Genomic DNA, 11966 nt, shown 5'->3' on the forward strand with positions numbered 1-11966 from the left:
GGGCCTCATAGTATTAACACAAAAATGTTGAAAATGACTTCACAAATATCAGCATTTTTATTGCCATTAGTATTTCAACAATCGTTAGACACGGGATGCATCCCTGAAAAATGGAAGATCGCAAACGTAGTGCCTATATTTGAATAAGGGGAACTGTCAAACCCCTGTAATTATCGCCCACTTTCCTTAACGTCTGTATGCTGCGAATTATTATAACATAAACTTCAGTCAAATGATGTCCCACATAAACATAAATAAGCTATTCTTCGGAAACCAACACGGATTTAGATATAAACATCCTGTCAAACGCAACTTTTTGAATACGTATCTGACCTGCATTCTTCCATGCACGCCCTTCAATACACCGATGCCATTTTTATTGATTTTGCTAAAGGTTTTGACAGGGTTCTTCACAAACGGTTGCTTTCAAAAATTCGCAAACTGAGGTTATATGATCAAATTACAAAACAGATTGAAAATGTCTTATCAAATCGGCACCAGCGCGTCATAATAAATGAATTTAGCTCAAGCACCACGCGCGTCCTGCCTGGCGTACCGCAGGGATCTGTACTCGGGCCTCTTCTTTTTTTAAGAGCGAATGCTCTTTATAAGCGACCCCAAACCATCCACCGCCGGCGTCGGCGGCGGCGTCCGCAGTGCTCTTTAAAGAAAAAACAGCATCCGGCGCGAGGTTTCGATCCGAGGACTTTGCGGGCCGCAGCGCGACGCGCTACCGACCAAGCCACAGACGCGACGGTGATATCAGTGTTAGACGCGCCTTATATCTTTAACGCATTCAAACTACGTCGTCAGCGGCGTGCGTTGGCGACTCAGCGGCGTTATAGCGGCTTGATAACTGCGTGGTGTACACGTGATACTACAAACCCGATGGAAGAGATGGAAGAGAAGGCGGCGAGGGGGTGGGCTGCGGGGGCCGAGCGCAAGCGCCGCAAGCGGGCCGACAACCGTGCATTCGCACTTTCACATTCTCCCCCTCGGGGAAATGCGGGGGAATTTTTTTAGTTTATATAAACGATATCGCGGCAATCATAGGCTCAACACTAAGACTCTTCGCAGTCGATGGGGTCGTTTATCGGCAAATAATTTCTCATGACGACGTACATGCTTTTCAAGCCGACCTAATCAAGCTGACCGAGTGGTGCTATAGATGGCAGATAGAAAAATAATGTAGAAAAAACAAAACATATTTTCTTTTCTACTCTCGCCAACCAGCCCAGGAATTCTATACGATTGACAACCTTCAGATCGAACAAGTTGACTATTTTCAATATCTGGGCGTCTTTTTCACGTCTGAGTTGGCTTGGGATACGCGCGTAGGATATATCACCAAAAAACACTTTAAAAAGTTAGGCCTTCTTAAACGCCGACTACCAATCGTAAACGCTGAAACAAAAATCCATGCTATACGTCCCTGATAAGGACATCTTTAGAATATGAATCAATCATATGGCATCGAAATAGCTTTACTCTGACCAAGCGCCTCGAATCAGTTATGAATAAGGCTGCTAGGTATATTTTATATTCTTACTCATCATTCAACAGTGTTTCCCTTTTAAAACACACACTATATCTTTTAAACCTTGACACTAGACGCAAGTTTTTACATTTGTCTTTTTTTCACTCTTTATATTTTTTCATTCCTCATTTCTCATTCACGGCTACACACATTCTTCCTCCGCATCACATTTCCACGCGTGTTGATCACATTCAGAAGGTTTCGCCCATCTTCGCCAGGACAGTCTATTATCAAACTTCCCCCTTTCAGAATGCGGTGCCTGAATGCATTGTGGCAATAAGGGAACCTGCTTCATTTCAGGAAGCCCTTTTTGCCTATCTCGAGTAAAGAACTGTGCATATACTGTAAGCGATTGTACAATGCTGAAAGTGACTGTTGAATATACGCGACTTTGACCCGATTTTTTAACCGGCCATGTTACCGTTCAAGTTCGCCCCGGTTTTTTGCTTCCTGCGCATTCCTTTTTTTCTCTTATATCTGTTTTTAATATTGATTGTGTTAATTCCCTCCCCATGTAATGCCCCTCGAGGCCTTTAGGCAATGTATCTCAATAAATAAATAAATAAAGTGTACACAACTAGCCCAACGTCAAACCTTAGTAAGCTAGCTTAGTCTTTGCCTTCATGCTTAAACAGGCTAATTCCCTCAGTGACTCACTTTACTTACTGTCTCAAGTTGTTTGACTGGGATTCCGCTTTATTCAACTTAATTTCTGTCCATCTGCTTTGTCTTCGTAACACTCTTCGTGTCATCTGAATTTTGTTTGGTTCATGCAAGCTCATTTCATCTAACCTATTTAACTACTTTATTCACTGTTAGATGCATGGAATCCTCACAATTTAATTCGCTTGGCATTGGTTTTTAATACGCTTGGTTGCATTTTAGCAAAATTTGACATCCTTCAGTTAAGTGTGATTCTTCGTTATTACTTGAAGTTACCTTAATTCACTCAGAAATCTACCTTATTTATTACCTTTTTAACTCGCAGTTACTCTTCTTATTTCCCGTGTCCTCTTAAATCACTTTTATTTCGGGTTTTTATCTTTAATGTCCTATAATCCACTAGTATTATTCCTAACTTGTCTTTTTTTTCTTTCTTCCTAATGGGCAGTGTCATCGCCTTATTATAAATCTTCCTCTGGGTTGCTTAAACTGTATTTATTTTCCCAGGAGTCGTCCAGGGGTTTTTTATAGGACGCCTGATGACTGCCGGTTCTCGCTCGAGGGCTGTGAAGGCCGACAGAGTGATTAGACACATAAACTTTATATTTATGTCAGTTAAAGTGATCATATTTAGTTAGTCATTGCAGTCGCCATAATTAGCCATAATTATTCATTTAAGTTAGCCACAATCACCATACTTAGCCATAATTAGCCATTTTAGTCGGCATAGTTAGCCATAATTAGTCGCCAGTATAATAATGTTGTGCTCCAGCGGCTCCTTTCCTCTTTGCAAAATGCACAACATCATTCCACACGACCCCCAGCTCCCTCTCCGTGCATTAGGCTCATTGACCTCAAAGCATGACATCTTGAACAATAAAAGGCGGTGTAGAAAATCCAACCATAGCCCTGTCGACCAACTACATAACTGGCGATAAACGCGCAGCCTGGAACGCGCCATACATGTAGCATTTTGACAGAATCACAGCGGAGCAGTTTCTTTCGAGCGAAGATGCGCCACAGGAACAACAACGCAGTAGCGACAAGCGCTTAGTGGCACCATCTCGGCGGGCGGCTCACCAGCGGTGCCGTCAACAGCACTCCTGGCGGCCAAAACATCCTCTGAAACAGTGGATGCCAGAACCGCCGACAAAGACAAGCTGATGATGTCAGGGTGGCCGCGCACTCGCACATGCACGCTATCTAGAACCCGATGTCGCATCGGTGCCACCAAAACGCGTCCGCGGTGCATCCCGCGGCACGCCGCTCCAGTGTTAGAGACAAGGCTGTAGCGGTGTGCACAATAAAGGATGATGAAATAAAGAATGATGAGGGGAATTTAAGAGAAGTAGAAGAAAGGTTTTCCCTATTTTAGCGTATCAACATAGGCATGTATAAAAATGTGTGCAGCGCACTGAAGTAAACATAGGAGTTTGTTACGTCAGCAGGTCTGGTTTTTATGCTTAAATGTTTGAAAATTAGCCTGTGCGCATTGTTCGACATTTATTTGCCAAAAAATATTCCTGTCACCAACAAAAATATTTTAAAGGAGTGTACGGCAAAACAAAGCTAACCGCAAAAGTTACTAATTGGACTTGAGGAGCCCTTTACCCGGATATAAATCGCTTAATTTGGCTGAGACGCCCAAGCCAGTAGTGGCGGGGTCCAGATTGGTGCGTTCCAAAATTTGTGTTACATTGTACCATCTCACTTCCTTTGAACATCTCGTTTAATATGAACATTGCAATATCGTGAATGATGCCAATATTTCAATGAAATTGTAGACTTTGACCAGCAGCCCTTCGTTTGGTCTTCGCTGGAATCACCCATTAAAGCAAGGCTCTGGAGTAAGGCTCACTGTTTAGAGTAAGGTTGAACACAGCTACATAGTGGAATTTATGATGCTAACGTGTGGAAAAAGGGAATCATTTTTAAGTGTGCCAAACTTGACCTTGGTATTTATAATCAGTGCCGAAGTACAAAGTAACGTTTCGCAGGAAATGAATTTGCAAGACGTTCACAGCCAGCTAGAACATTTTTTTTATTTATACCGCAACTAAAAATAAACGGATGCGTAAATATTTCCAGCGAACGCATGTAAGTGTATTTGTTAGCAATTTCGTTTCAGTTCGTAGTGAGCCTGGGGCTTGAAGTAATAATTACCGAGCACAAACCATCCTTTCCATGATTTTAATTTATACATGTATATTTGAAAACAAACTCAAAAAACATTAACCGTGAAAACATACTGTACGGATTAAAACAATGCAAATATTTCCTGGATAAAGCTATTGTGATTTCTTCTATATTTTATCATTGCATTTGCACGCGAGGTATTCTTTCTGATTCTTACCAGTATATGGAAGGGCAGTAATTCCCAAAGATCAGCCGCTATTTTTGAGATTCCCGGCCAAATTCTTCAAAAGGGCAACCGAAAAATTTGTTTTCGAAATACTAAAAGCCGTTAAGATGATATTTTTGAACAGTATTATTATAAGGACTTCCTCCAAGATCTGTTACTGCGAGAACATTTTTCCCAAATTGTAGGAAGAGAGAGGTTTTGCTTCTAGATTAGCTGCAAAATTGTTCTTATGGCGAAGGTATTTGCCCAATAAAAACTATTTAAATATGAATAATAGTTTATAGGCACCACTTGCATATAGGCCAGTATTGAGCAAATATAGGCTGGAGGGTAAGGCAAACCGAGAGTGTGACACGTCTTTCTTCGGCTCAGCTGACGAAGCTTTGGACTTGTTCATGTGTAAGTGCGGCACCTCAATCGATGCCATCTTCAACAAATGCCGACTGTTCGAGCAAGCAAAAAGCCGTGGAATCAGCAGCAGTTATAACGGTTACCCGAAAACGCTGCTCCTTCTCCCTGCGAGCCACCACCCCCCCCAGCCGTTTTTGTCCGCCACTACTCACCCCGACTCTCTTGAACACACAATCCAAAGGATAGTGCTCCGCGAACTGGAAGCCACTACTCCTTTCGTTGCTGTGCTCCATTCGGTTTTTTGCGCTCCACAAAATTTCTGGCCTTTCTCTGCGCGAAGCGAAGTTTGCGGGAATTGGTCGCTTTATTTGCTCTCGGTATACACCAATGCGATGTGCCCTTTGTATAGACGCCACTTCAATTCCAAGCTTGTGGCCAATGATTTTTTAATTCATTCGTCGAAGTGGTCACACATTTCTGCTTTTTTGTCATCTACTCTGTAAAAAAAGGTTTTGTCTCCGACATCCGTTTTCCAGGTCAACGTTCTAAGCCTGCAAATTCTTCAGCTCTTTCTGCAGAATCGAAATGTCGTCCTTATGGTTTATAACTACTTTACCTAAGTCTTCGACTTGCATCTAAGTTGCTCCCAGGCTGTCATTTTTGTCCGCTATCATTCCTTGATGCTTTCCAAATCGGGATTAAAAAAGCTACCTTCTTTAGGATTTCAGTATGCCCTTTTTTCGGGCTTTGCAATATATCTATTTCAGCAGGACCAGGGTTACGTACCACATCGCCGGAAAGCAGTAGAGGTAAGAACGAATAAGACGCCCCTTAAGCAAACAGAAAAGACATATTTCGACGCAATCGCACACGTTTACCACAATGAGCATCACAACATGAAGAACTCGGAGGTGCCGTTAGCGCACAAAATAGCAGAGATACCCGAATAGGATAATGCAAACAAACTTGTGTGAATGACATCCCACCAGGCCGAAGTGTTGGTCATGTACATAGTGTCACGTTGGTCACATTGTCATCGAAATCCTGAGCTGATTGGTTGATTGCAATCACTGAAGTTCCGCCACGTGCCGAGCATGACATTGAAGATAACGAGCCCGGAATTCACGGTGGGGGCTTAACAGGCGTGAGATGTGATCCTTGCCGAAGATTACAGCGCCACTCAAGTTTGGTTTTGCAATGCTGTAGTTCTGGACTACCGACAACCACACCGAGTCAGAAAGCAATTACAAAACATGCTGAAACCTGCCAGCCAGCCTGCCGGCTACCTTATGCAAAAGGAAGTGCTGAAGGATCGGACGGTACCTTGTACTACGAGTAAAAACGGCGCAAGAAACTGGGCACAGTAAGACAACACAAAATACAGCCGTTGCGCCCGTTTTTTGTATTTCGTTACATTGTCTAGTCTCTTGCTCTGTTGCTCTGTTTTTCTTTGTGTTAGCTTACCCTGAATGTCGTATTCTGCCAACATCAATTATTACACCTCAGGCAGCCTTTTTTATGTTGTGTGACCCTTGAAACGTCGTTATGAGAGCATTGCAGTTTTGCCCTCGAGAGCGGTCACCTCTATTCAAACGGCAACAATACCAATGAAGTTTGTGCACAAATATGGTTAGACAAAGAAACAGGCATCCACCGCATGGGGCACCTGAAGTAATCTTGGTGATGGTGAGTGGCGACCCCGCGTACCCCGAGCTCTAATACTTACCCGGTTACCTACCCAGGCGAGGACTTTGAAGGTTAGTGGTTAGAAGCCGCGAATGGTGGCCTTCGGAGTCTTGATCAATCTCTGGCGGACGGACTCCCTGACTGTTTGTCAGGTGGGAGCTCTGAGAAGCCGCGAACGGTGGCCTTCGGAGTCTTGTTCAAGCTCTGGCGGACGTGCTTCCTGCCTACTTATCAGGCAGAGGGCTCCCGCACGTTGATGAGCATGTGGGTAACCTTAGTGGACGTAATACCCCCTACCCTAGTTCATACTGCGCTTTATGGTATTTTTCAAATCTCTCCTTTCAACTGATGAGGAACTTAAAAGGTCCCGCCCCGAAGCGATTTCGAAACCCCTATCCAACCTTGTCTTTGCCAACCCGAACTACATTCCACATTTCTTAGTAATGCAGACCGTCGACAAAGCTACCTAAACACCTATAAATGAAACTGAAGCGGGTATTCTTCAAGGCTTGCACGAGCAAAGCGTGACTGTAGTATGAGACACCACGATAAGGCGCGATGAAAACGATATAAAAATCCAGCATATCATCTTGACTTTTGATCGTAGTATGCTCCCAGAATCAGTCAAAGCAGGCTTCCTTCGTTGTGAGATAAGACAGAACCTCCCAAACACACGACGATGCTCCAAATGTCAAGGATGTGGGCATAGTAGCAACACCTGCCGAGGGAATGAAACTTGCACTGAATACTGAAAGCGTGACCACGACCACGAGACAGGCGAGTGCAACACCACGCAATTGAGGGGTTGTGATGGCGATGGGCCCAACCCTGCGAGTCCCTTTCCTGTGAAAAATTCATGCAAGAGAAAGAAATGATCAGAATTGGAGCAATGCGAAACTTGTCCCATTGAGGAGCTCAGAAACTGTATTCACTGCTTCCCCCAGGAAGTTGCGCTGACGTTGCTCGCTGGGGGTGGGCCGCGTCGGATTTCGGTGGCGACCCAGTGCGACGACGCTCACCTTGTCCCAACGCACCCCCCCACTTACCTCGCTTCGGCAGCCCAGGACATTGCCTCACAGCCTGTGGACAACATAACAAATTAGCCAGGAACGCCATTGGTGGAGATGCCTTTCCTTCTGCTCCTGCTGCACTGGTCCCCGTGGACACATTAAGCTCAGAAGGGCAGGGCTCTGCATAAACTTGCACACCCATACTGCCGCTACAGCCGCCACTGGCATGCACGGAAAATATGATTGGCAATCTGAAAGGTGCCCGGGAGGGGAAGCCAGTTCTTGCATCTACCATTTGCCGTCAGACGAACACATGGACGTAACGCCAACGTCAGCTCGGTCAGCTTTTCAGCCAAACGATCAGCGTGGGAACTTCAGGCGTTGCAAGAAACCAGCTCAGTGTATTACTGGCCCTAGCCAAGGCTAAGTGACATAGGTAATACCACACACACGCACACACAAACGTACCTCATTTTATGTTTGAATACCTATGGCAATACAAAGCATTCTAAAGATAAACTTAGATAATATTGAGACACTCGTCCAGGACGCTTGAGGTCCGCTTTATTTGAGAGCACCGGGCACCGCCACAAAAGAGCAGCAACATTTACAGCAGTGGAGCTGATGATGATTTATTGTTTATAGTTCATTGCATTTATTGTTAAACCACTTGCATTAATTAGTGTATATTTCCATATACCCCCCCCCACTGTAATGCCGCAGGCGTTGTGGGTACTGAAATAAATAAATGAAAAAATAATAAATCAATAAAAAGTAAAAATAAATAATTAATATAAATAAATAAATAAATACATGGTTGCCCCAGGAAAATGAACATGAAATGAGATGCAGATGAACACGCACAATAAAGAAATAACCATGAATCATGGAGCATAAAAGGGATGGAGCATGAGCATAAAGCATGAAGCATACACGTTGCTAAGCCTCTTGTGTTCTAAGTTCACGCTCACACAATTAATCCCGCTTGGCGGAAGCGGCCACCCTAGCCGTCACAGTCAGGCAGAGAAATCGCGTTGAAGGAAAGGCCTCATACGGGAAATATGCACGGTCTTAGTTCCACGGCACCGTCGGTCAGTGACACCGAAAGTAGGCGTTAAACGGTAATTGACTGGTGAAGTATGGTCGAGGATACTGTAAGGGCAGATGAATCGGGACAAGATCTTCTTGCATAATAAAGGATCATGGAGAGGAGTGGCAAGCAGAACTTTTTCTCCAGCTTGAAAACAGACAGAACGATAATTCTCGTCGCGGCAAAACTTGCGGTTTTCATGACAGGCCGCGGTGTTCAAACTTACAAGACTGCGACAGTGAGCCCACTCGAGAATTGAGGTGGTTGGGAACATTCGCTGTTGGAGGAATGGATGCAGAGAGAAAATACGCGTCAAGTACAGAAGAAGGTGAACGGCCATAGTTGAGCAAAAATGAATGGAATCCACGGTTTCTTGCGCAGCGGTATTGTAGGCGGCGGTAACAACGGAAATATTGGGGGGCCAATTGCTGTGGTCAGGGCCAATATAGAAGGAAAGCATGTTCGAAAGAGGCCGATGGAAGCGCCCCGTTAGACCTTTTGTTTGGGGGGATAGCTCGACGTAGTTTTATGAACGGTTTCGGCGGCTCGAAGCACTTCGGAAAGTAGAAAAGAAAAAAGTTTTCCTCCGCTATTACTGAGAATAACTGCGGCGTGCAGGGGCGCAGGAAGAAGGCTCGCAAAAAGAAGTCCGTCACTCCTTAAAGGGACACTGAAGTGAAGTTGTCAAGCTCCCGTTTTTGCTTGCACTGTGTAGACTGGCTCAAATTAGCACACTTTTCATCATTTTTACGAATGACAAATCGGTAATTATTTTACAAAGCGCGAAAGAAGAAAAACTACCATGCGCGGTTTGCGGCGGCCGCAGCAACTAAAGCTGTGACGTTAGGAGGAGCGGGCAACGTGATTGGACGATGCCCAAGGTGAGCAACCAAACAAGTTTCGGTTTCGGTTCTGTAAAACACAACCGTTGGCGTTGTTAGATGGGCATTCTCAATAACTCAGTAATCATCGTACCCAGCTTCTGCCATGTTGTCAGCTGTAAAAATGCATAAAGATAAGCCTCCTAGGACGGCTTGGAATCGTAGCATTCACTAGCCGAAACCTACGCAGTACCCGCAGACGCCCAAATGTCATGCGCTTTTCCCCCATATTTGGAGCTTGCCTCCCCCATGCCTATATCGTAAAAATCGTGTTCGCACCAGGCCAAGGGTCTGTTCATTCTGGCCTGCGCCCACTGCCTGGAAGCAGTCGGTGCTTATGGCAACAGCACGCCAAATAGAACTCGCTAGCGCGCCGTGCCAGCCTGCGCGCGTTTTGTGAACTAGTTCGTGGAGCCATGAACGTTGCGGCCCAAAAAAAGGCGAACTCAATATAGAAAACATCGGCGGTAAACGAAAAAGTTAATTGACAGAAAAAAAAGCACGTACTCGCGGGGATTCGAACTTCTGACTTGCAAAATACTTGCGGTGGCACATCTAGCGCCCCAAACCACTCGGCCAGGGACTGGGCTACCCTGTCCTTGGTAATATAGGGTATATATTGTACAACCAGTTTACACTTTTATTTAGTTTTGGCATTTCAAGCAGGTTAGGTGACTATTTGTTGTATTGCGCTCGTGCAGTAAGCGTCGCCCGTGTTTCCACAATAGCTCACGTCTAGCAATTGCATTTCGTAGACGGAAAAGCGTTCGCAGATGCGTAGTCGTGCTGCTGACCGCTGTGCTTGTTCGCCCAGCGCAAAAAAGTGCTTCCCGCACCCTAGTTTTACGCTGTACGGTAAAAATATCAGTTGATTTTATTTCCTTAGTACCTATATTGACTTCGCTGACTCTTCTCCCGCCTTCAAGAGGCCTTATATTTTCGTACTGGCGTACCAGTCAGCGAAGCGTCGCATGTGCGCTTGTGCAGCGCTTGTGTGAAGCGACCTTGACTTGGAGCTAGATACAGTGTACAAACTAACCAAGTAAAGAAAGGCAGATTCTACCATTCACAAACGTGTCCTGGCTTCGTTTCAACTGAGCGAACGAATTGCGACGACCCGTCGGTGGCCGGCGGACGAAACGCTGGGCCGACTGACTGTCTGAAGGCAGGGGAGCCGTGCAGTAGCGCAGCCAATTGCGAGCTCGGCTCCTCTTGACGTCACACGAAAACGCCGCAGAAAATGGGCGAGCGTAAAGAGAGGAGGACAGCATTTTCGAATTAATTTATCTACTAAATAAAATCGCGTAAACGCGCCCAGGGTGGTCGAAACATGGTCTGGGGACTCCGGACTACAATTTGCGCAAGTAATCCCGCAATGTTTACATATCACTTCAGTGTCCCTTTAAGGGCAGCCCGAGCGGAGACAAGACGTCTCGGCATATTTAACTATTTATTTACATAGCTTAAAGACCACGAGATGCATTACATTGGGAGGAGGGAATTACACAATCAATATTCAAAATACATACAACACAAGTGAGAAAAGGCATCCGTGACCTTGAAGGGTAATATGGCGGGTTTAAAATCGGGTTACAGTCGCGTGTATTCAACAGCCACTTTCAACACTAGAGAATTGCTTGCAATCAATGCACAGTGCTTGACTAAAGATATGCAAAAAGCAGATTTGAAGCAGATTTCCTTATTGCCACAATGCATTGCGGTAACACATTACATTTTTTGATTGACAATCAAAGGGGGGAAGTTTTATGCTTGACTGCTCATGCCAGGATGGGCGATACCATGTGAATGTGATCAACACTTGTGGACATGTGAATCGGAGGAAGAATGTGGAATGCGGAATGTGGAATGTGGAACGTGGAATGTGGAAGAATATTGATGCGCGAATGAAGAATCACCATAATATAAAGAGTAAAAAGGACAAACGTAAAAACTTGGGCCTAGTGTCCAGGTTTAAAGGATTGAGCGTGCGTTTTAAAAGAAAAACCGTATTGAATGATGAGTAAGACGATAAAAGAAACATGGCTACCTTATTCTGAACTGATTCCAGGCTTATGGTGAGACTAACAATATTTGGATGCCATATGAATATTGCATACTCTAAAGATGGAAGAAAGGTATCAGTAAACTATCAGGGAAGTATAAGCATGAATTTGTCCAGCTTTTGCAATTCATATTCGGCGTTTAAGAAGGCCTATCTTTTTAAAGGTTTTTTGGGAATATACTCTACTTGCGTATCCCAAGCCAAGTCAAACGTAAAAAAGCCGCCCACATATTTAAATCAACCAACTTGTTCGATCTGAAGGTTGTCAATTGTATAAAAATTCAGGGGCGTGTTGGAGAGGGCAGAAAAGTAAATATGTTTCGT

The sequence above is a fragment of the Haemaphysalis longicornis genome, unplaced genomic scaffold, assembly GCF_048455015.1.
Source record: "Haemaphysalis longicornis isolate Haplotype H1 unplaced genomic scaffold, Haemaphysalis longicornis Haplotype H1 scaffold_4, whole genome shotgun sequence".
Taxonomy (NCBI): domain Eukaryota; kingdom Metazoa; phylum Arthropoda; class Arachnida; order Ixodida; family Ixodidae; genus Haemaphysalis; species Haemaphysalis longicornis.